At 34.4% G+C, this 21,862-nt stretch overlaps 1 long non-coding RNA gene across 2 annotated transcripts in view; it reads left to right on the forward strand.

Annotated features, from left to right (window-relative positions):
* Positions 1-20,488, forward strand: part of LOC141277469 (uncharacterized) — a 278,668-nt gene extending 258,180 nt beyond the window's left edge. For both annotated transcript variants that reach the window (XR_012328907.1, XR_012328908.1), the window contains one exon: positions 20,474-20,488. This is a non-coding gene — a long non-coding RNA (uncharacterized lncRNA). The remainder of the gene's footprint in view (positions 1-20,473) is intronic.
* The last annotated feature ends 1,374 nt before the right edge of the window (positions 20,489-21,862 follow it).

Consider the following 21,862-nt stretch of genomic DNA (forward strand, 5'->3'; position numbering starts at 1 on the left):
TTTGGGGCAGGTAAAAAAGAAGGCTTTTCTTCCTTGATTCAATTTTATTGATTTATGGCCTACACTTAGGATTCAACATCATTTAAAAATCAGTGACCTAAGACATTACCAAACTGATAGAGATGAAGTATAAGAACTGCTTCCTATTAGAGTGAGAGCATCTATTATATCGATGGCTGCAAGATCTAAGATATGCTTAGATTTTATAAGATTTTAAATCTTATACATCATTTTATAAGATTTTCACTCTGTTAAAAATTTAATTGAAAAATTTGAACAAGTTGAAGGCATATTTTAAGATGGATTTTGTCACAATTCTAGGTAACTAACAGGCCTACTTTTATGGTGATTGTCAAAGTGTAACTGATGAATTGCCTGTTTGATGTTTTGAAGTTCTAGATTTATAAACAGAACACAGATCACTTTGGCCTCCCTCCTTACTAATTGTTTTTGCTTTTTTAACTCCAAATGCAAGTGTAGGTAATTCCATTTTATCATATCCATTCATGTATTTCTTAATGTTTTCTGTTCTATTTTTTTAATTATAAAATTTTATTTTTTAAAGGCCATGACATTTCAAAGAACATCTTGCTATACCCTCTGCTAAAGTTTCATTTGAACTCAATTATTTAGAAATCTTCTGAATCTCATAATGAAATGAGAAGTTTTTATATGACACATAAATGAAATATTCATTACAGATTGCATATATTGTCTTTAATGCTTATGCCTAACTTTAAAAATTGCTTTCTCAAATTTTAACATAAAATAAATAATAAAAATCAAAGTTTGTCTTGTTTTATTCACTTAAGAATTAGGTAAGAATAATTTGCAAATATTTGATATTCTAAATTATGTATTTTAATGAAATTGTTCTACAGGGTATAAGGACATGAACTTGTGTAATCTGTATTTTAAGCAGGTGATTACCATCCTCAAATGACTTTGTCCCATCTAAATATAAATCATTTAGAAATAATATTATACACAATATTTAAAACATAGATATTCAAAACAGAACTTGCAATGACAAACAGTATTTTTCTAATACAACTGTAGTCATCCCTGGATATGCCTTATTGATCACAATAATTAGACTTTGTGAGGTGCTTCACTGAGTAACTTTGCTTTGCTTAATGACATCTCACTTTGCATTTATGAGGACTTATTTGGATTTTGTTTTGTCTGAGCAACTTGAAATGAAAGCAATCCTGTGGTTAGTTTCACTATTGCATTGTTAGCCAAGGGCAATTTAAATTCTCTTCTTGGAATACTCATGGTTTGCTAGTATATATACAGAATTGACAATCACATGAAACCTTTGCTTTATTTTTAATTAATCCTCTTACCCATTTTGGACAGTAGCATTTAATTAATTTTTGTGTATCAGATATATCAAGAATGTATAAGCATTTTTTTGTTAAGTATTGAACTAATCTTGTATTATTAATTTCAACTGTAGTTATATTTTCAAGTTCAGAGAATGCACCATATATATTTTTCATAAATGAATAACCTTTGTAGGGTGAGAGTAAAACTTTACAGGTTTCTGAAAGACTCTAAAAGGTTTGTTTTTGCCTTGGTTCCATGTCAACTCTCTTAAAAATTATAGATGTTGAAACCTTTGAGAGAATACAATCTGCATAATATGGAAGTCATAGTTATTAAAATAGTTGAGTAGCCCTACAATAAAACATGAAAAAAATACCAAAGAGTCTAGGAATATTAACTCATTATTTTCAAAACTAAAAAGGTAGAAAAATAGACATAAAGTGTCATTCATTCAAAGTTTTTGTTAAATATTTGTGTAGCTACAATTGAGGTTTCAAGATAAATAAGTAAGGTGTGGTACATATATACAATGGAATATTACTCAGCCATAAAAAGGAATGAAATTGGGTCATTTGTAGAGATGTGGATGGACCTTGAGACTGTCATACAGAGTGAAGTAAGTCAGAAGGAGAAAAACAAATGTTGTATATTAGTGCATATATGTGGAATCTAGAAAAATGATATAGATGAACTTACTTGCAAAGCAGAAATAGAGACACAGACGTAGAAAACAAAAATATGGATACCAAGCCGGGGGAGGGGGATGGCGTGGATTGGGAGATTGGGATTGATGTATATACACTACTATGTATAAAATAGATAACTAATGAGAACAGACTGTATATCATGGGGAACTTTACTGAATGCTCTGTGGTGACCTAAATAGGAAGGAAATACAAGGAAGAAGGGATATATGTATACGTGTGGCTGATTCACTTTGCTGTACAGCAGAAACTAACACAACATTGTAAAGCAACTATACTCCAATAAAAAAATAATACAAATGAAAATGCAAACACTTCTTGAGGTTTTTATATTTGAGTGGGGAAACTAAAAACTAATGTTTATTGGTAGAGATTATCTAAATTCAGGGAATTACTTAAATATTGACATTTTCAGGATACTTTCATACTTATTTCATGACCTGTAAGCATCTTTACCTTGCAACTCAAGTAAATTAAAATTTTTCTTACTGTTTCCTGTAGCTCAAGATGGTGGAGAGTATCTGAGCTCAAGATTTATGCAAACTTTTCAGCTGCGAATTTAAGACATAATTTGCTTGTCAAGTGATTCTGAATAAACTTTCTAACCTCATTTAGTCTGTCTCTTTATGTGAAAATGGGCATAATGAAATTATCTTCTAGGTTATTATAACATATAATGAATATTGTATGTGAAATTAACTAGCCCAGTGCTTACACAGAACATGTGTTTAATAACTGTTTTGCTATCTGCCTCTTTCCCATCTTTTTTTATATATTATGGAATTCTACTGTATTCTAGACATTGTCCTCAGTACTGTGAAAAAAAATTAAATTTATCCTGTCTTTGGCCCTAAATGACCCATAACTCTTTTGTTTTCACTTTTACTATCTTTGCTCAGAATCAATGTACATCAAAACCTAATCTTTTATAATAATCTTGTTTTCATGTATGACCACTTCTCACCTGTCTTCTGTTTCCTTTCCTTTTTTTAATGTCACAACACACTAATTACATCTATCTATTCACTAGCTCAAATTCTTCCAATGTTCTTCATTACACACATATTATTTTTATCATAAAATTAAAATTTTTGCCTAAAATATAAGCCCTCCATGATCTAACCCAAGTCCATATCATAAAAATAAATTCATACTAATTTTCAATCTACTTCCCACACAACCGTTACCTGCATGTTCCAGCTTCCATCATTTTCTCATGTTGTCTGGGCTTTTGGCCTCTTGAGAATCATGTCTTTTCTCCTGACAATCTATTCACATTCTACTTGTCTTTCAATGCCCATTTGTGACCCATCTCCTTCTCCAAGTCAAACACCTAATAATTGTTCTCACTTCTGCCTCATAAATATATGTGGTGTGTAACCCTCAATGTGTGCCCAGATCTACACCTTATGTTAACATCTAAATATACAAATAGATTGTAAACTCCTTGAGAAAAAGGACAAGATCTTATAGTCTTGTATCCCTAACAGAGTCAATTTTAGGAAAAACAAATCCATTATTTAATACCCTGCCCTGTTACAGAAATAATTTAGAAAATCTTAACATAGATGTGTACCTCAAAAGGGGAACATAAAAGTTTTTAAAAGAAAGAAGGAAAGAAAGAAAGAAAGAAAATGCCTATATAAATTAAGAGGTAAATCATTCATTGATTGATATAAATTATGATTTATAATTTATAAGTATTTTTGAATGTAAAATTGCATAATTATTTTGGATATATGTTATTTTGGAAAGAAAGCTAGAGAATTTGGAGATGATAATTGAATATAGATGATAGGCATGATTATTGATGAACAATTGAAATTTTTCCTCTGAAAAATATTAAAGACAAATAATCACAGATTTCTCATCTTTCTGGAATTATTAAAGAGTATGGTGATTTCATGAGAGTTTAATCTTAATGATAGACTCCAAAATATATGAGTATATTATTGTACATGTATGTGTGTCTATGTGCATATATATATACATATATACACACTTCTTTTGTAATAATGTGTATGAAAAGCATTCAGACTAATTAAAGGTTTTTAAGTAGTATGCTCTAACTTTGCTTTTTGTTCACCAATTTCCCTTTGTTACCTTTATCGTAATATTCTCAACTCTTTTCAGAGTGTCCTGGCATAACTGACAGTTTGAAAAGTTGTAGGAAGTGCTTTGCTTTTTGTCTTTATGAAGAGCAGTAACTCTTGGGGAGCTATCCAGACTCCGAAGCTACATTATACGAAACATGAGTGATTCTGTTTTGTCTCTGGAAAAACTAGTATAATTCACTCTCTCTCTTCCCCTGAATCTATTACCTCATGCTGTGAGATTTGGAAGTTTATTATGGACTTGGACTCTAATATATTCTGTCAATAATGTACACTGAGCACTGTGAAAAAAATAGTAACAAATGTATGAGACAACTCATTTCCTAACCTTGGAATTTTACCGTTTTAGGAGAAAATCTCACGGGTACATGTGTCTGCGTGGTGCAGTAGATACGAATCTCAAAAAAGGCATTTACTTTTGAAATTGTAGTGTTAATGTTTGCTTACCTTCTTCTTTGAAAGTGAGAAAGGATGGTAAATAGGAGCAAGTGTGCTGGACTGAGTCAGCCTCCTGCACCATAATCATTCATTGCACTCCTTCCCCCAGAGTATGGGAGAAGTTCCCTCCATCCATCTCTCCAAGCAGCTACTACAGATTGATCAGAATGGGCACTTACGATATAACCAATTTGCCATCCCTATGTTAAACATCTCCCACAGATTGTTTAAACCATTTTTTTGTTTGTGTGAACCATAAAGATAATTATTTACCAAGAATTTTTTTCAAAAATTTTAAACTTCTATTTTATTCTAGTCCATTTATTGATAAATGTAACTCATTTCTGAGAAATCAATTTGTACTACTTAACTTCTTAATGTTTTCTCTGTATAAATGTTTTATTTCTACTACTATTTACTTCTTTGTCAGTTTATTTATTTACTTGTTTATACTACCATTATCCTCTAAATATTTCCATTAAAGTTTTCTTCAGATAATTAGTACAAGAATGATTATAATACACTGAATAAGCTTATAATCTCTTATTTCTACATTAACTTTTAGTATTTTTGAAGGTTTCTGTCATAAGGACCCTTCCATTTAAAGTAGTATTATTTTTTTAAACTTCCAAAATTGTTTTCTTGAAACTTGTCCCAATGAGTGAAAAATCATAATTGAAATTAGCCCTTAATTTTATGACCTATTTTAGTACTGATATTCTAAAGTATTTTAATTTTATTTTTGAAAATTGTGGCCCTGGACATTCTTTTTCTAATACTTACCCACATTACAGTTTGTCTGTTCTTGCCTTTCCCTTCCACAGCTTACTGTGTGTTCTGTATTTGTGATTTTTTTTTTTTAATCAACTCTATCCTTCTCCAGGACCCTTTCTCCACACTGTCTTTCTGTTGGGTAGCAGTAGAACACACTATGCATGAGTAAATCTTCAACCCAACAGACCCACAGTACTTCAAAACCACTCATGGTTAACTGCACCTTAAATCACTTCAGTAGACAACCAGAGTACTCAATGGAACAAAAATATTCATCTTAAACCATATCACTCTCTGGCATATATAACATCTGCTTAGACTCAAGGGAACTTACACAGATTTTTTTAGTCTGTTTGTCTATCTAGATGCAGAATTGTATTTAAACTAAATACACAAAAGAAAACCAACAGAAAAAATGATTATGCGTATACACACAAAATCCACGTTTTTTTACATTTCCATATACCACTCCCTAGCCACTCCATAAGTCTCCGCTGATTTCCTTTGCCCAGAAGGCTCATTAATTAAGCAGCCTCAAAACAGCAAATTGGGACAGCTTAACACAACTGATTATATGGGATATAAAAGTTGCAAACAAGTGATTGTTAGAAATCCAATGTTCTCAGAAAATTGTGTATTCTCAGAGTGCCATACTTGATACAATTTCCCAAAGGTTTAACTAATCTTGATAATGTAAAGAAGCAGTGGATTAATTCAGTATATACCCAGTGCAAGATCTTGATACTACATTATTTGATTTTAAAAAATAAGTGTGCAAGGCACAGTGCCTGATTAGAAAGAGTGTTAAGGGCAGAGGGACTGCATTGTTGGCTCAGCATGGGGTAAGGAGGGAAGAATGAGAACATGCACTTCTGATTAGGGTCTCTGTTTATACATTTGTTCATTTACACGCAGGTAAATTTTAGTTTTTATTTTCTAAATACTTAAACATACTTAATACATTCACTCCTTCGTGTTTTCATGGGCAGCTCATTTAGTAAACCACTCCACACTTGAGATACTTTGGTAACATTGGTTGTTGACATTTTAGCTAATAGTGTATAAATAAAAAATGACGAGCTGGCCTAAGTTCTAAATACTTCCCTTGCTCTTCCTGTTTCTGGGGAGCAGACAGAAATTAATTATTTAAACATTTTCTGTGAGCTTGCTATGTGTAAATGATGATATTGCTAGAGGTAGGGATAAAGGCAAAAAATTATGTCACTGTGGATATTACAAATCTAGATAACTTTTCCAAAATTTAGAGCACATGCCCTTTTTAGATCCTAAAATAAACAGTAGAGTAAGAAAAAAATGATCCATAAAAACCCCACAGATTTTCAACAATAAAATTAATTAAACAGTGATAAATTCACAAATGAGATATTATTTAGTAAGAATTAAGTTTTGTATATTCTATTTGTACACAGAGAGATAAAGTCTTAATGAATATGCTAGACCCTTACAGAACAGGGTTTTTCTTTGACAGGCTAATGAATCCAAATTTTATTCCCTTTTCTTCATCAATCTTTTTGAAGATATTTAATAAAATTAGAAGTCACCTCCTCATTCATTGCTGAATTTACTAAAATGGCCCTCACTGTGTCTACTAGAATTTATCAAACATTTAAACACTTATACATATTAATGTTAACTCTAATTAAATTATATTTACTTTTTCTAAATCTCCCAAACTATTTTTGAGAGTAGTGATAATATATAACCTCGGTTGCAGTGAAATTCTGGAAGAATACTTCTGATTGGTTATTCAGTCACATGGGCAGAGAAAATGTGACACTACCTGTAGTGAGTGCCCAAGCCTGCAAGGTAGCTGGAAGGAGGGGAGGCAGAGGAGAGCTCATCCCCTGGATCTGGCTGTTCTGCTAAAAACTGGTAGACATGGGAATGCCCCCCTTCCTGGGGTGGGCTGTGGAGGCTTAGGTATGGACTGGAAAAAGTGTGCACACAGGTGGTGGCGAGGGGGAGCTTGACACCTGTGTGAGTCACCTAGTTACAATAAATGGTTCTATTTGTCATCAGACCTTTGCCATCTCTCTATCACCAAATCTGCATGTATATTTCCAAAATGTATATTGTTCCCCCAAATTCCACACAAATTTAATAAAATAGGTTTCAGAGTTCAAGGTGGAGTATAGGAAAGGAAAGGTATACAAGGACTGTGAAAGTCTGTCATAATTTCCCGGATCCCTTGTGTACTGTAGAGTGTACGTTATTGCAGTTCATATCAACTTATTATGCTGCAAATAGAAACAGAAAAGTAAAAATTACTCACCAATAGAAACAGAAAGGAGAAAAGTGGTTGCCAGGGGCTGAAGGTAGGGGAAATACAGAGAGGCTGGTAAAAGTGTTAGAAACTTTCAGCTATAAGATGAATAAGGTCTGAGGAGCTCACATAAAACAGTGGCTATTAGTTGATAACATTGTATTGTATTGTATAGTTGAAATTTGCTAAGAGAATAGATCTTAAATATTATCACACAAAAAAGATAGGTATGTGAAGTGATGGATATGTTAATTAACTAGATGGGAGGAAATCCTTTCACAGTGTACACATATATCAAATCACTAGGATGAGCACTCTAAATATCTTACAATTTTACATCAATTATAAATCAATAAAGCTGAAATTTTAAAAATCACACTCTTTCACTCTTTTCCACATTTTTTCAGTGACTATTCATTATTTTAATGAGTCAGGCATGGTTTGTCCCTGGAAATAAATAAGTGAACAGAATATGTTCAATTAGTAAAACATGGCCTATTGGCTAGAAAGGACACATAAAATTTTACCCAATTCATGAAATTCAGATAAAAACATGTATATATTTCATTACTGTGAGCAGATTAGAATGTTGAATATCATTCCAATATATCGTTGAGAATGTTTTTTCTTTTATTTCTTTCTTGTTTGAAAGTACATAAAATAGTTGTAAAGTTAATTTGATAATATCAAAGATAAGATCAGGTAAAAATTGAAATATCTAAGATGTTTCTATATGATAGCAGAAAAATAATGGTAAGTTGTAAGCACAGAATCTCACAGTGGAGAAGCACAGATTACATTCATTTGCCTATTTGTTTATGCATACTAGAGATGGTTTGGTGTATACGTAAATGTATTTTAAATGCTTTGCATGGAGTAGGTGTTCAGTAAATATTTGTTGGGACAGTAGTGTGACATAATTTAAAAAGCCAAAACATCAACAATAACTCCCATATCAATCTCTACACCCGAATCCAAAAATCAATTTCTACTAAAATGAGACTTGCAATAATCAACTTCTGTAGAGTGGTGTTGATGAATACATGAGATAACCTAGGTCAAGGGCTAGCTGAGTACTCAGGCCATAGGCAGCGTGGGGTCCGGTTGTGGTGGTTAGGATTAAATGAGTAACACTTGTTGGACATTACTATCTAGCACATGACGATCTCAATGAGATCATTTTCCTGTTACTATTATTATTGTTAGTTCCCTTTCTTTCCCTCAAATGAAGAATCATTCAGTGTTAAAATGTGGTTCTTTTTTCACTGAAAAGGATTCTTTTTCATTTCTTAATAGAAAGTAATTTGGGTGGGTATTATTTAAAGTAAACTAACTCATTTTGCTTTATTTTCAGATTACATGGAAACATGTAGCTTTCTAGTTTAAGAATATGACCAAACACAAGCTGGGCATAAACACATGTGATAGGGAGCACCGAAGTACTGTTAAAGTGCAAAATTCTGCACATGGCACTGGACCATGCATTATTGCAATTTCACCTTAATACTGTATCGTGAAAATAATGTAGTGAATGAGTACTTTGTAATTCATCATTAAATCCATACAATGATTCAAATGAATTAAAATATGTGGATTTTAGCTCTTTTAAATTAGATTTTTTAAAGTGTTTTAAACCAGTGATTTTTATTATTGTTTCTTTTTCTATTCATTCCAACCTACCTTTTCTAAAGTATACTATGTACTATAAGTAAATAATATAAATGTATTATAAATGTATTTATATATACATATAAGTTATACACACACACACATATACACACACACATACACGCGCACACACACAAATATCTCAAGGTTCACCTTGGCTACTGATATTTTCAGTTATTCTTAGAACTAGCAATTGACATGCTTTTAAACATTTCTTTTATATTCTTCTAGTCGAAATTTCTATCTGTGCAGTTTCTTGACTGTAAGATGGGTACTTTTAAACTAGCTAAATGCAATTTACGAAGGTCACCAATTTATAATATGGCCATGGCCTTTTCAGATCATCAGGTGGAAGCCTGAATTAAGTATTGTGGCCTGGAATACAGCTCTCCAGATCTTTGGAGAGAATACAATTATTAAAAAGGTATAATTTTGTATAATGCAATAAGAGAACAAGTGGGAGAATATGGAGCCTGGCCTCTGTGTAAGCTCTTCAGAAAGTTTTGTTTACCACACAGAGAAAGCGCAGGGCGGGTCATACGAGAGCACAACAACCAGCTGTGTGCAGCCAGCTGGTTTCCTGCCCCATGGACCAGTGTTCATAGTGTGAGGGAGTAAAAAATAATTTTCTGTCTACACTTCTGAGTTCTTGGCTGAGACCCTAGTAATAAAGGACAGATTAACAAGAGAGAACCAAACAGATTATTAACATGTATCCCTCGTGTATACCTGAGAGATAGCGGAGAAAAATAAGTAACCCAAAGAAGTGGCTTAGAATTTAGGCTTAAATGCCATCTTAATAGGGAAAGGGGAGGGGAAAGTAGGCCTCTTAGGGGAGAGTAAGGATTTTTACTGAAGATGAATGGGTCCTTAGAAGAATAGATGGGAGGTGTGATAGTTTGGACAAAGTGTGTCTGGGTGTGGTGTCACCTTCTAGTCTCCTCTCCCATGACAAGACTTAATCTTCCCTGGTTGATGAAACTCCTGGGTGGGTGGGGGGGGAACCTGTGACAACTGAATTTTTGTTTGTCATCTTCACTGCTGCGTCTGTAGCTTCTAGAAAGATGCCTTGTGAGTAGAAAGTGCTAAACTGACTTTTATTTAATATACGAATAAACATGATGGTATTTACGCTTTGGGAATATGTGTTGAGACTAAGCAATAGAGGCAAGAAATAAGTCAGAAGGGAGAAAACTTTAATCTTGCTATGATAAATTCTAAAACAGAATGCTGACAATAAGGACTGATACAAACAGATATATGTGGAAAATATGAAAAATAAATAAAGATGGAGCTATATGCTCCCCACCTCCCAAAAAAGAGACATAGGATCTTAGCATCAATAAAATTCTTTGTTTTTTAAGTACAGTGACTTAAAATATTGTGCTATTATCCATAGAATCAGAGACACGGGGACGAATAAATAGCTCAATTGTACATACTTAAATGGATTCAGAAGCTTCCGAATTTAGAGTGCTGGAGATTATATTTGAAGTTCAAATTAGAGCTATGTTTTTAAGTATCATTGTCTCAAGAGTACCCCCCTACCATCCCTGAGATATCATCTGATCCATTAAGGACATGAAAAAGCTACAGCTTTCCAATTCACAAATGGAAAAAATATGTCCACAATTGTATATTATTTTGAATCTCATATAATTCCATTCACTCTCACCATGTTCCCTAAATATGTTTCCAATTGCCTGAAGTCTATGCTTTCTAAATATATTCATCCATCCATAGAGTCAACAAATATTTATTGAGTTATTTAATGAAGGCCATGGATGTAATAGTAATATACTAAATGGCATCTTTATGATTCCTAAAGTGTCCCCTTTTCTGAGTTAATATAAAAATCAATTTGATTTCAGCTGAATCAACAATAAAGGTACCAGTAGAATGCCTAGCATGGAGCAGGTATTCAGTAAAAGTGGGTATTAATCTCAATTTATCATTGGTAGCATATCTAGCTCTGTGTTTGGTGCTAGGGTGACTATAAAAGAATTCTAAGCAAAGGCATTTATTGTGAGTGTAAAGCAGGAAAAATAATTTCCCCTCTACCCTTATGCATTCTTGGCTGAGAATCTTATAATAAAACACAGATTAACAAGAGAAAAAACAAACAGAATTTTATTAAAATGTATCCCTCCTACATGCCCGAGAGATGCCCAGGGAAATAATTCAAAGAAGTGGCTTAGAATTCAGGCTTAAATACCACCTTAATAGGGAAAGAAGAAGGAAATGTAGGTCTCTTAGGGGAGAGTAAATGACGTTTAGGAAATATGAATGGTCCTTAGAAGAATAGATGGGAGGTGTGAATAGTTTGTGACAAAGTGGGTCTGGGTGTAATGTCATTTCTAGTCTCCTGTCCGGTGACACAAGTCAATTTGCCCTGGTTGATGCAACTCCTGGGGAGGGGATTTATGACAATTGAGTTCCTTTTGCTAAATCCATCTATAGGCAGGGAAGGGGAGTTCAGAGCAATCCTCTCCCTGTATTTGCTGTTTTTCAAGTGCCAGTAGCTCAAAAGAATCAATGTGCCAAAGTGGCATATTTGGGGGTGGCATATTCTGCTACCCTTCCTCAGCTAAGACAAGAAACAATAAAACAACTGAAAAGGAAAGGAATACAACACATACATCGTCATCAAATCCCCTCAGCTGAGAAGAATAACCAGTTAATCTTATTTAGTTTTCTAATACCAGCACTGAAAAGAGCCTGATTTGTGGTGTATAAACTAAAATCAGAGTGCCATCAGTCCATTTCTCTTTCCAATTTTCACCCCTGGTGGACAGACAGGTTATACTCACAATCTAGGTGTGCCTGACCAAGGTTAGTATGAGTAATGATGGATGAAGCATTCACCTCTTCTCCTAGCCCATGCTCTCCCGAGTGGCTCCTACTGAGATTCCACAGAGGGAGAGTCGGAGGATCAGGGCCAACCCTCAGGTGGCATCTCCCCAGCACTGATGGAGATATCTGTCCACACAGGTCCCACTTCATGATGACTATTCAGGCTTCTTTCTACACCCTTCCTTCATGGCATCAGATGCTGAACTGGTCTGCATTTCCTCTCTGCCACTAACTTGTTATATCAAAAATGGGCCCTATCTTTTTCCCCCACTTTAAAGCAAAAATTCAAGAGATTTGAAATCTAATTATTGGCCCAGTGGCTTTGTCTTCATCCAGGTAGTTAACATTTAGTTATGCTGGGGATAAAAACTTTGTTTTGACGAGATCATGTGGATCTTTACAAAGTCATCTTTAATTCATTTAAAGCAGTACATTCTAAATTAAAATATATTCTCCATGAATCTCCTCTTTTCCTCATCTCCAAAACTGAGCTTAACCTCAAGCAGAACACATTTCTTAAGAGCTCATTACACATCAGAGAATTTTACCAAAAAACAGAACAAAACAAAACAAAGAAACCCCAAATTTGACTATGCTATAAATAATTTAAATTAATGTAGTAAAATGTAACTAAGTTTGTGAAAGTGGGAAAAAAGTGACTTTCAATAGAATAAGTATTTTGAAATTTGTTTGCAAGATTTTTCACAACCAGTGGTGCTTTCCAATTAATCATCAAGGCTGTGGAAGCCATACTTTATCTTTCTTGTTCTCTTGAAGTTTTTCTGCTTGCCGTTAGAAAAAAAGCCAATAAGCCTTACTCTTTCTCCTATTCTCTTTCTTACTATTGCCCTTTAAACATGTTTTCCTGTTGATCCTTATTGCTTTAAATATTATGGGCTTTCTCGTTGCCCAGTTAAGCTCTCCAGCCATGTTTCTGGCAAATTTGTGTTTCCTTAAAGATTTTTCCCTTTCCTCCTGCTGTGCATGTGTAGCAGTGCTTTCCTATGGGCTTCTCATGCATGCAATCTTAGTGTGAACAATGCTCACAACCACCTATGTTGTTTATTGTTTTTTAAAATTAATTAATTAATTTATTTATCCTTGGCTGCATTGGGTCTTCGTTGCTGCGCCAGGGCTTTCTCTAGTTGCGGTGAGCGGGGGCTACTCTTCGTTGCGGCGCATGGGCTTCTCATTGTGGTGGCTTCTCTTGTAGAGCACGGGCTCTAGGCAGATGGGCTTCAGTAGTTGTGGCTCACGGGCTCTAGAGCACAGGCTCAGTGGTTGCGGTGCACAGGCTTAGTTGGTCCACGGCATGTGGGATATTCCCGGAACAGGAATCGAACCCGTGTCCCCTGCATTGGCAGGTTTATTCTTAACCACCACGCCACCAGGGAAATCCCATACCTGTGTTGTTTCATCTCTTGGTGATGATACAACTCTGAGTGGGCAAAAGACTTCCCAGCCTCCTTCAAAATCACTTTAATGGCTAAGATTTTCTGTTAATAGCACATGAGGGGGTCTGAGAATTGAGTGACTTTATTGTTAGGAACCTAAATCTAAGTCTGTGACTGAATAAATGCCAAAAACTGTGATGGAGTTTTCATCCAATTAAATACTGGAAAAGTATTTTCTATGTAAAAGTGCTTCATTTTAGAGTACATGAAATATGCAAAAATAAGCTCAGAATGACGACTGGGTCCACATTTTTCTAAAATTTTTATTCGTTTGGGAATGTGTTGCCCTTTTAATGTCTATTCAGGTTTCTTTTTTACTGTCAGCCTTGGCTGGAGTCCTCTTCTATTTCATCTCAAGAGGTAGCTCCGTTTGACTGAGATATCTTTCATCATTCTTGAAATTCAGTTGCTAGGCTGCTACTTTTCCAGGCTATAAAATCTGACTACAGCATTTTCCATAAACCAACTGGAAAAAAAATTCATTCCAAATGGACATTTTTCTTAAATAGAAATTTTTAACTGCCGTCTTCTTGGAATGTGCCTTTGAGAATTAAGTATCACAGGTAGGGAGAAGTTTCAATTGCCATGGTAAGTGGACTTTATTGTTTTCAGTCTCTCTCAACATTAGTAGCTGTTTAGAGACTCATTTTCTGGGAACAGAAAACAAAATGCCTTTCTGCTGTGTAAAGTTAATGCCGTATAATTTGGACACTTCAAGCATCTAGTGTTTTAAATGATATTTCCAGCATGTCTTTTAAAATGAATTCCAATATAAATACTTATACGGCACTGAAGGAGGGGACCACTAGCTAAAAGGTGGAAGATCAGTTTCTTAAATGAGGATTTTTACTGTTTAAAAGGAAAGGGGAACTTTAGCATTCTACTTTTCTCCTCCCGCGTTGCTCTTATATAAGTCAGTGTAACGTTCATTTGAGAGCAGAGGGCATTGGGGGAGAGGAAGGCTAAGTGGCTTGCCCTAGGATGTACAGAATAGAATGGCCAGACTGGGATTACAGGTTGGCATGTAAATCTGAGATTGCACTTAGCTTGCTGTGCCCATTCCTTGTCTGAACAAATAACAGACAATTGTAGTGTTAAATCTAACATGATCAACACTTAATGAGCAGTGACACCAACATGATTTACCACTTCTCCTGGAATCTAAGATATTCCCAGTGAGGAAGTTAAGGGGTTTTGGAACTGAGATTCAATTTTTATGGTCACAACGCTGTTGCATATTGCTACTTGAATGTGCCAAGTGTTAGCTCTGTAATCAGAAATTAAAAGCAATTTCCCAAATTATCTAGCTTACTTTCCAGGAGACACATGCTTCTCTTTTATATTCATATTTCCCATAACAGGGAACACAGGGAACAGGTCTGAGCAAAGCTGAGATTCTTAATTTATATTTTAATTTTAAGGAATGAAATAGTGGGTTAAACAAATAATCTGCTACTTCCTTCCAGTCTGTGTGCTTACATCTCTGTGTTATAGCCAGTATTGATGTGAGTAGTATTATAATAGTGTTAAATGTGGTATTTTAAAAACAATTACATCAATTATATGATTTGAAATATAAAATTGGGTTCTCTTTACACCTTTGTCATCAGATTGACAATGTAGTGGTAAAATCTGGACTGGAGAGAACAGGTTCTCAATACCTGGGCTTGAACTAACTTTCTAATGTCCTCATGCTTTTGGGCAAAGTCCGAGAGTCCTTTTTCTATTCTTAGTAAAACTCAGATTTAAAAAAGTGATGACTTACAATTCACTTCCGTACTTCTCAGTTCTCACTGCCATATTTAAGTTGTTCAGACCACCCCCCCCCCCCGCCACCATTAGGATCATAAGGATACAAACGTGAGCGGGTCACTTGATCATCCTTTCAGACAATATTTCTTCCTTACAAAACATAAAACAGAGCATTCCATTAATAGCTTTTATTTTTACCCTTAATTTAGCCATGGCAATGTAAAACAATTATCTCAGACGTTGTAATCTCTTTTAACCTCTTCTTTTCTTCTAGTCTCATGAATATTAAGACATGTCGAATTTGCTTTAGCCTTTCCTGTCTAACTAGAGAGATGCCACGTCTAATTATATTCACAAATGCCCTCCTTTCTCTACTCCCAATTTTAGAAAATAATAATAAAACCTTACTTAAAGAGAGGAAAGACTGTGGGGATGGAAAGGAGAAGATGGTACTTATACCCATGAGCATTCTAGGTCTTACACAGTGAAATCCAAATGAGCAAGTTTGTAGTGATGGAGCCTCTGATAAAGTGGGCTGTGGAGCAGGTGAGTCTCAGTGCCACATGTCCCAGAGCCAGGCACCTGCGAACTCTAACCACGGTGCAGCTACCTTCAGTTTTGCATATGCTGATGTGAGTCAGAATACTAGTGCATGACTAAGACCAAGAACTCTTCTCATTGGATTATGATCATTATAACCTGTCTACTTTATTCCCACCTTGTAAAGCCCAGCTGCCTGGCTGATCTTCTGTCATTGTCACTAGTTCCTTGGCCACCACACCTCTGAGAATGCAGAACTTGTCTCTGTACCCCAGATTTCACCTCGACTATTGGTCCCATATTAAGTAACCTCATTGCTTTTCCATTTTCTCTCTCATATCCTTCACATAAACTCACACTGGTCCCTGATTTAATACTCCAACATCTGACTTCATATTCTCATCTGAAATCCCATTCCTTTGCTCTTCTCTACCCCTCAAAAACTGTCTATACTCTCTCCACTTCCTCATATTTCATTTTCTATTTAGCCCACTCTAATTTGGCCTTCAGATAAATCTTCAAAGATCTCCTTTAACTTTCTTTATAGAAGATTTCCATCCTTTTAATTTCATCTTAGGGGTCACTTCCTTGGTGAGGCATTCTCTTTCTACCACTTTCAAAGTAGTTTCCCACGCCCCCATTGTATCACCATGCCTATTATCTTCATAGCATCTATCACTATTTAATATTTTATTGCTTATATCATGAATCCATTATATTGTATTTATCATCTCCAGAACATATTACTATTTGATATGTTATTTTCTATATACACATACTTTTTTACATTATTGGTTTATTGTGTTTTCCATAACTATGTGAAATTCATGAGTGCAGCAAACTTGAACTCTACCTGCACATAGTTGTCACTAAAAACATATTTTGTCGAATGAAGACTAGAGTCTCAAATACTGTGCCTTGCTCTGAGTATTTATACAAAATACCGAAATAATGATGCCAGGTAGATTGGAATATTTATAACGTTACCTTGGCTTTAGTATTTTGTACTGTTGTCCCCTTCTGTGAGGCAGGGGAGTAGTAGCCAATGGACTCTGATGCTTTAGTTAATTTTTCTCCCATTCCATCCAGCTCAGTAGACTTTACCAGAATTCTCCAGAGCTAGATTATTAGTGATGAATCATGTTTAGGTCATTAGTGATTAATGAATGATTAATTCATTCTCTTCTAGTATTTACACACTAAGTTATTAAATTTACTGAACAAAATAACCCTTTCTGAAAACCAGATTTTCCATACCTTTGGAGAAAAATGTTGAAAAGTTCACAAGGTCTAGAAAGTGCAAAGTCCAGAATTAAATCAGCCCTTCCCTGAATGACAAGAGGATACAAATAAATGCATTTATCTTAACGTGAATGCTGATGAACATCTGGATCCAAGAAGGCTGAAGACTTCCTCAACCCTAGCTAAGAAAGACTGTGTTTTAGAAGTTACTTGACTCTAACGAATGCTTTTAAACATAAAATCTAGTATGAAATAGAAGTGCAAAACTAAGATGAAGGAAGTCCTAATTATTTTAAGTAATAACCAATAATAGGGGTAGTCACAACCTTGAAAACCAAAAGAATTGCAAAGCAATAATTTTGTGAATGTTGAATTTATATTTCAGAAGGAAGTAGAGAGGACTAACCAGAGAGACAGCACAGTGATATATATTCTCTCAGGAAATCTTGGCCATTTCTCTTTCAGGAAGTTTACTTAGCTCTTCTGAGAAAATAAGTATATCTGCAAGTGTACGTTTGTTACATTCCTTTAGAATGACAATAAACACTTAAACAATTTTCTATTTTGTTTATGGAATTCTCATAATGCCAAGGGAACCAAGATATTTCAGAATATGTTTAATACTTGAAAATGGGTCAGCATTTAACATTTCAGGCAAAGGTTGTAAAAGTTTCAAATATAGGGTAGTTTGCTTAATCTCTTAAGCATTGTATGTTGTTCTCTACAGAGCACTGTAACCACTGTGAACGCATTTGTGATCTTGAAAAACACTCAGGTCTGTGAGACTTAAGAAAGAAGGAAATTTTTAAAGAAAACTCTATAGTCTTGTTGTCTTTTTGCAGCTTGGATATTCTGAAGTATTTTGTGATGAACAACATATATAAAGTAAAAATGTTAAACTCATCTTTATTTAAGAAAATATCATTGAATTCCTTGAGGTAGTAAAATAGTTTAATTAAATAACAGATTTTTTGTTTTCTTGACAACTTTTTCTCTTGGCTTTTTGTTATGCTATTTGCTTTTTCAAATTGTTAGAGGCATTTGATATATTTACTGAATTTCTGATGCTTTACCAAAAAAAATCAATTCTATTGTTGAAAGCCCATTTTCTTTGTAATGTGTGTTTGTTTTGTTTCAGATACTTATTCAGTTCTCATTTCTTTTCTAAGGCATGTTAATCTCACCTTCATGTCTAAACAGAATTTGTAGAAATAGAATATTCTAAAAAGGAAGTTTGCTTTAATATGAGATTAAAGACAATGCATGGTGTGAATAGTCACAGCATTTTGCTTGTGACTTCAGAGACCAGCTATACCAGGCAAGGTCTCTTCCTTGTCAGCTGGACATAATCAGGTTTCTGGGCTCTTTTGCTCCACTCTCACGTCCATCCTCTTCCTCTTTTGAAGAACATGGCTCTTCCTTTTTCTTCCCTTTAACTGTGGTGGTTCTTAGAGTTCCCTTTATCGTCTTCCTATAATGTATTTTCTGCTTCGTAATAATAGCCATTGTCAGATATAAAATCTCCACCAGAATCTTCAGGCAAATTCCTGTGGTGTTCTGTCACCTGTTGTATAACTTTATGTTTTGTAGCAGTTAGTAAGTTACACATCTCCACTCCAAATTGGAATTAAGGTCTAAAGCTTTTGGGCTACTTTCAAGAAAATATTAAATATTAATTTAAATAATAACAATGACAATAAAGAAAAAGGTAATGTTTTATATTATGAAAGAATTTGTTCTTAATCATCTAATAGTATTAGCTCTTCTAATACATTTTAAATTATAATTTAACATATGAAAGTATTTTTATTTTCTTACATATAATATATGTCACTCATAAAAAATTGGAACGATAGTATTTAACAGTGCATTAATACAATTTGAAGTTATAGCTCTAAAATAAAAAGAAAAATGGGAGAAAGCCAAATAACTTGGGTATTTTGCATTTCTCAGTATATAGTTCAACATTTTATTTAGTGTAGGATTAAGTCAGTTAACACCATAAATTAATAATCTTACATTATATATTTTGTACTACTTAATAAGTAATTTAAATTCTTCGTTATGTTGTTTTTATCATTGCATAATTTATTCAGCATTATTTCTGTTGGTGTATTAATTATTAATTGCATGCACAAGAAATCTGAGAAAAACCTAAAAAGAAAAAAAGAACAATTATTGTTCTATAGAAAATCATATTTTATAAAATTTAAAGTTTCCATCCTTCAGGTAATGAATATATTATTATGAAAATTGTATACCCAGTACATATGCCTTGACATTTCTTATCCATATTTTTAGGTTTTATCAGATAGTAAATAATGCATTTGCTCTTTGAAAGAACTAATTTAGAACCTAAATTTATATACTACCATAGAATACCATCTCCTCTTTTCCAAAACTGACTTCTGCTGATATCATTGTATTATGTTACAGGATAGTAAATATGCTGTTTGTTCTTTCAGAGATCAATTTTATACTGATAACTCATTGAAATACAACTAAAATAAATAACATTCTAAATAAAAGTTTTGATTAAATAGTTATATCTATATAATTCTAAATAAAAGTGATTTTCTTTCCATAGGTTTTTGCAAACACACTGACATTTTATTAAAACATATACACTGAGCTCCCTATATCCTGCTCTTTGTTTTGTTTTGTTTTGTTTTTGCGGTACGCGGGTCTCTCACTGCTGTGGCCTCTCCCGTTGCGGAGCACAGGCTCCGGACGCGAAGGCTCAGCGGCCATGGCTCACGGGCCCAGCCGCTCCGCGGCATGTGGGATTTTCCCGGACCGGGGCGCAAACCCGTGTCCCCTGCATCGGAAGGCGGACTCTCAACCACTGTGCCACCAGGGAAGCCCTATCCTGCATTTTTAAAGCCACAAAAATATCTTGTGGTACAGTTGGCCTCTGTCTACTCCGAAAAACAGATAAAGTCCATTCCAAGAGTAGCATGGCTGTGCATACAGTTACTGGGCTTTAGACAAATGGAAGTATTGCTGAGAATCTTCACAGACTCCTGAGAGCAAAGGTCAATGTTAGGATTGGACAAACCCCGCTGAAAATGATACACATCTTAGAGATGTAACAGGTAGTTAAATAGCTTTGAAAAGCAAAACTAGTGATAAGCATTTGAGGGGGTTTATAACATTTCAATTAATTTTAATTAAATAAATTAATTTTAATTACTCATCAATAATTGTGTGAGCACTCACCATTATTCTTAGATATCTTGTGCCTTTTGATTTTAAAAAATCTTTGGTTTTATTTTTGAATACTTCTTTTCTTTCTTTCTTTCTTTTTTTTTTTTTTAGATGACACGAGAACAGTACATACTAGCAACACAACAAAATAACCTGCCAAGGGCTGAGAATGCACAACTTTACCCAGTGGGAATTTATGGATGGCGAAAGAGGTGCTTATACTTCTTTGTCCTTCTGCTGTTGGTTACCATGATAGTTAACTTAGCCATGACAATTTGGATATTGAAAGTGATGAACTTCACCGTGGTAAGTACCACCATGATTTTATATCTGTTGCCTTTGGTTCAAAGAAGATATAGCTTTATTATTTTTTTAATTGACAGTTATTCATCTTAATCTTTACATGTTTGCCTTGAAATTTTGAAGACTGTCATATATTATTTTATGACTGCATTCAATAGGTAATCATGATACATATATTTTACTACCTGCCATTTGAGTGTGGGGAATTTAGATCATGAGACAGCACAGCACATTGATTTATTAGGAAGCTAGAAAACTTTCAATCAATAAGCATAAAGCATTGTTTGCTAAACCTGGGAATCTAAAAAATGAGTCTGCTTTTAGAAATGATATTTCATGTTAAAATTAATATAGGAAATCACAAGCTTCCTTTGAAATACTTTATACAGAATATTTACCTCTCTACATTTGCTTTCTATGTAATATACTGCATGATCAAATCTAAACCCTGGAATTTTCCTGGGCTGCATGGAACAATGTCTATAATTGTCATCACATGGTGATCTCATTCTATCAGAGAGCATGGCCATGGTAAATAAAAGATAAACCAGGAATTAAATCTCTATTTTACAAAAATCAGTAATTAGCAAAATCATTGTCTGATCCACAGATGAATTTTGCTTCAGTTTTTTGACCATGTACAATAAACCTATGAGGATGTCTTATCTGGGAAAAATTAGCTGCTTCAGCAAAGTCTAGTTTAGCCATTTTATATTTGCTGGCTAAATTCTTAAATTTCTCTACTCTGTCTTTAAACCATTCTGCCTTTGCTTAGAAACCTGATAGCTTCACATCCAAGCAGGTATCTTTCTTTGCTGACCAAATTGCTATTATTCTTTAGAACTCTGCATCCTCAGGGGTGAGTGGAAGGCTGGCTATTTAACTTCACTAATCTTCCGATGTGGGGCTGTCTTTTAAAAAAAAAAAAAAAACAACTCTGCTGTGTATTGATTTAGCAAGAGTAGTTTCTTTCTGACTTCACGAATACCGAATTCTGACTAGAAAATGAGCCCAGCATCTGTCCACAGCGTAGGGCACTGCGGTTGTGTGCCGTAGGAGCCTGGGGGGCAGGTGGCCTAACCTTCCAAAGAGGAAAAACTATAACTGTGCAAATCATGATAAAACAGCATATGCTCATGGAGAAAAATGAGCTCAGCAAGAGTTCCATGTTTTCCAATACAGTGCAAATTCTGAAGG

Source organism: Tursiops truncatus, chromosome 21 (assembly GCF_011762595.2).
Source record: "Tursiops truncatus isolate mTurTru1 chromosome 21, mTurTru1.mat.Y, whole genome shotgun sequence".
Lineage (NCBI taxonomy): Eukaryota > Metazoa > Chordata > Mammalia > Artiodactyla > Delphinidae > Tursiops > Tursiops truncatus.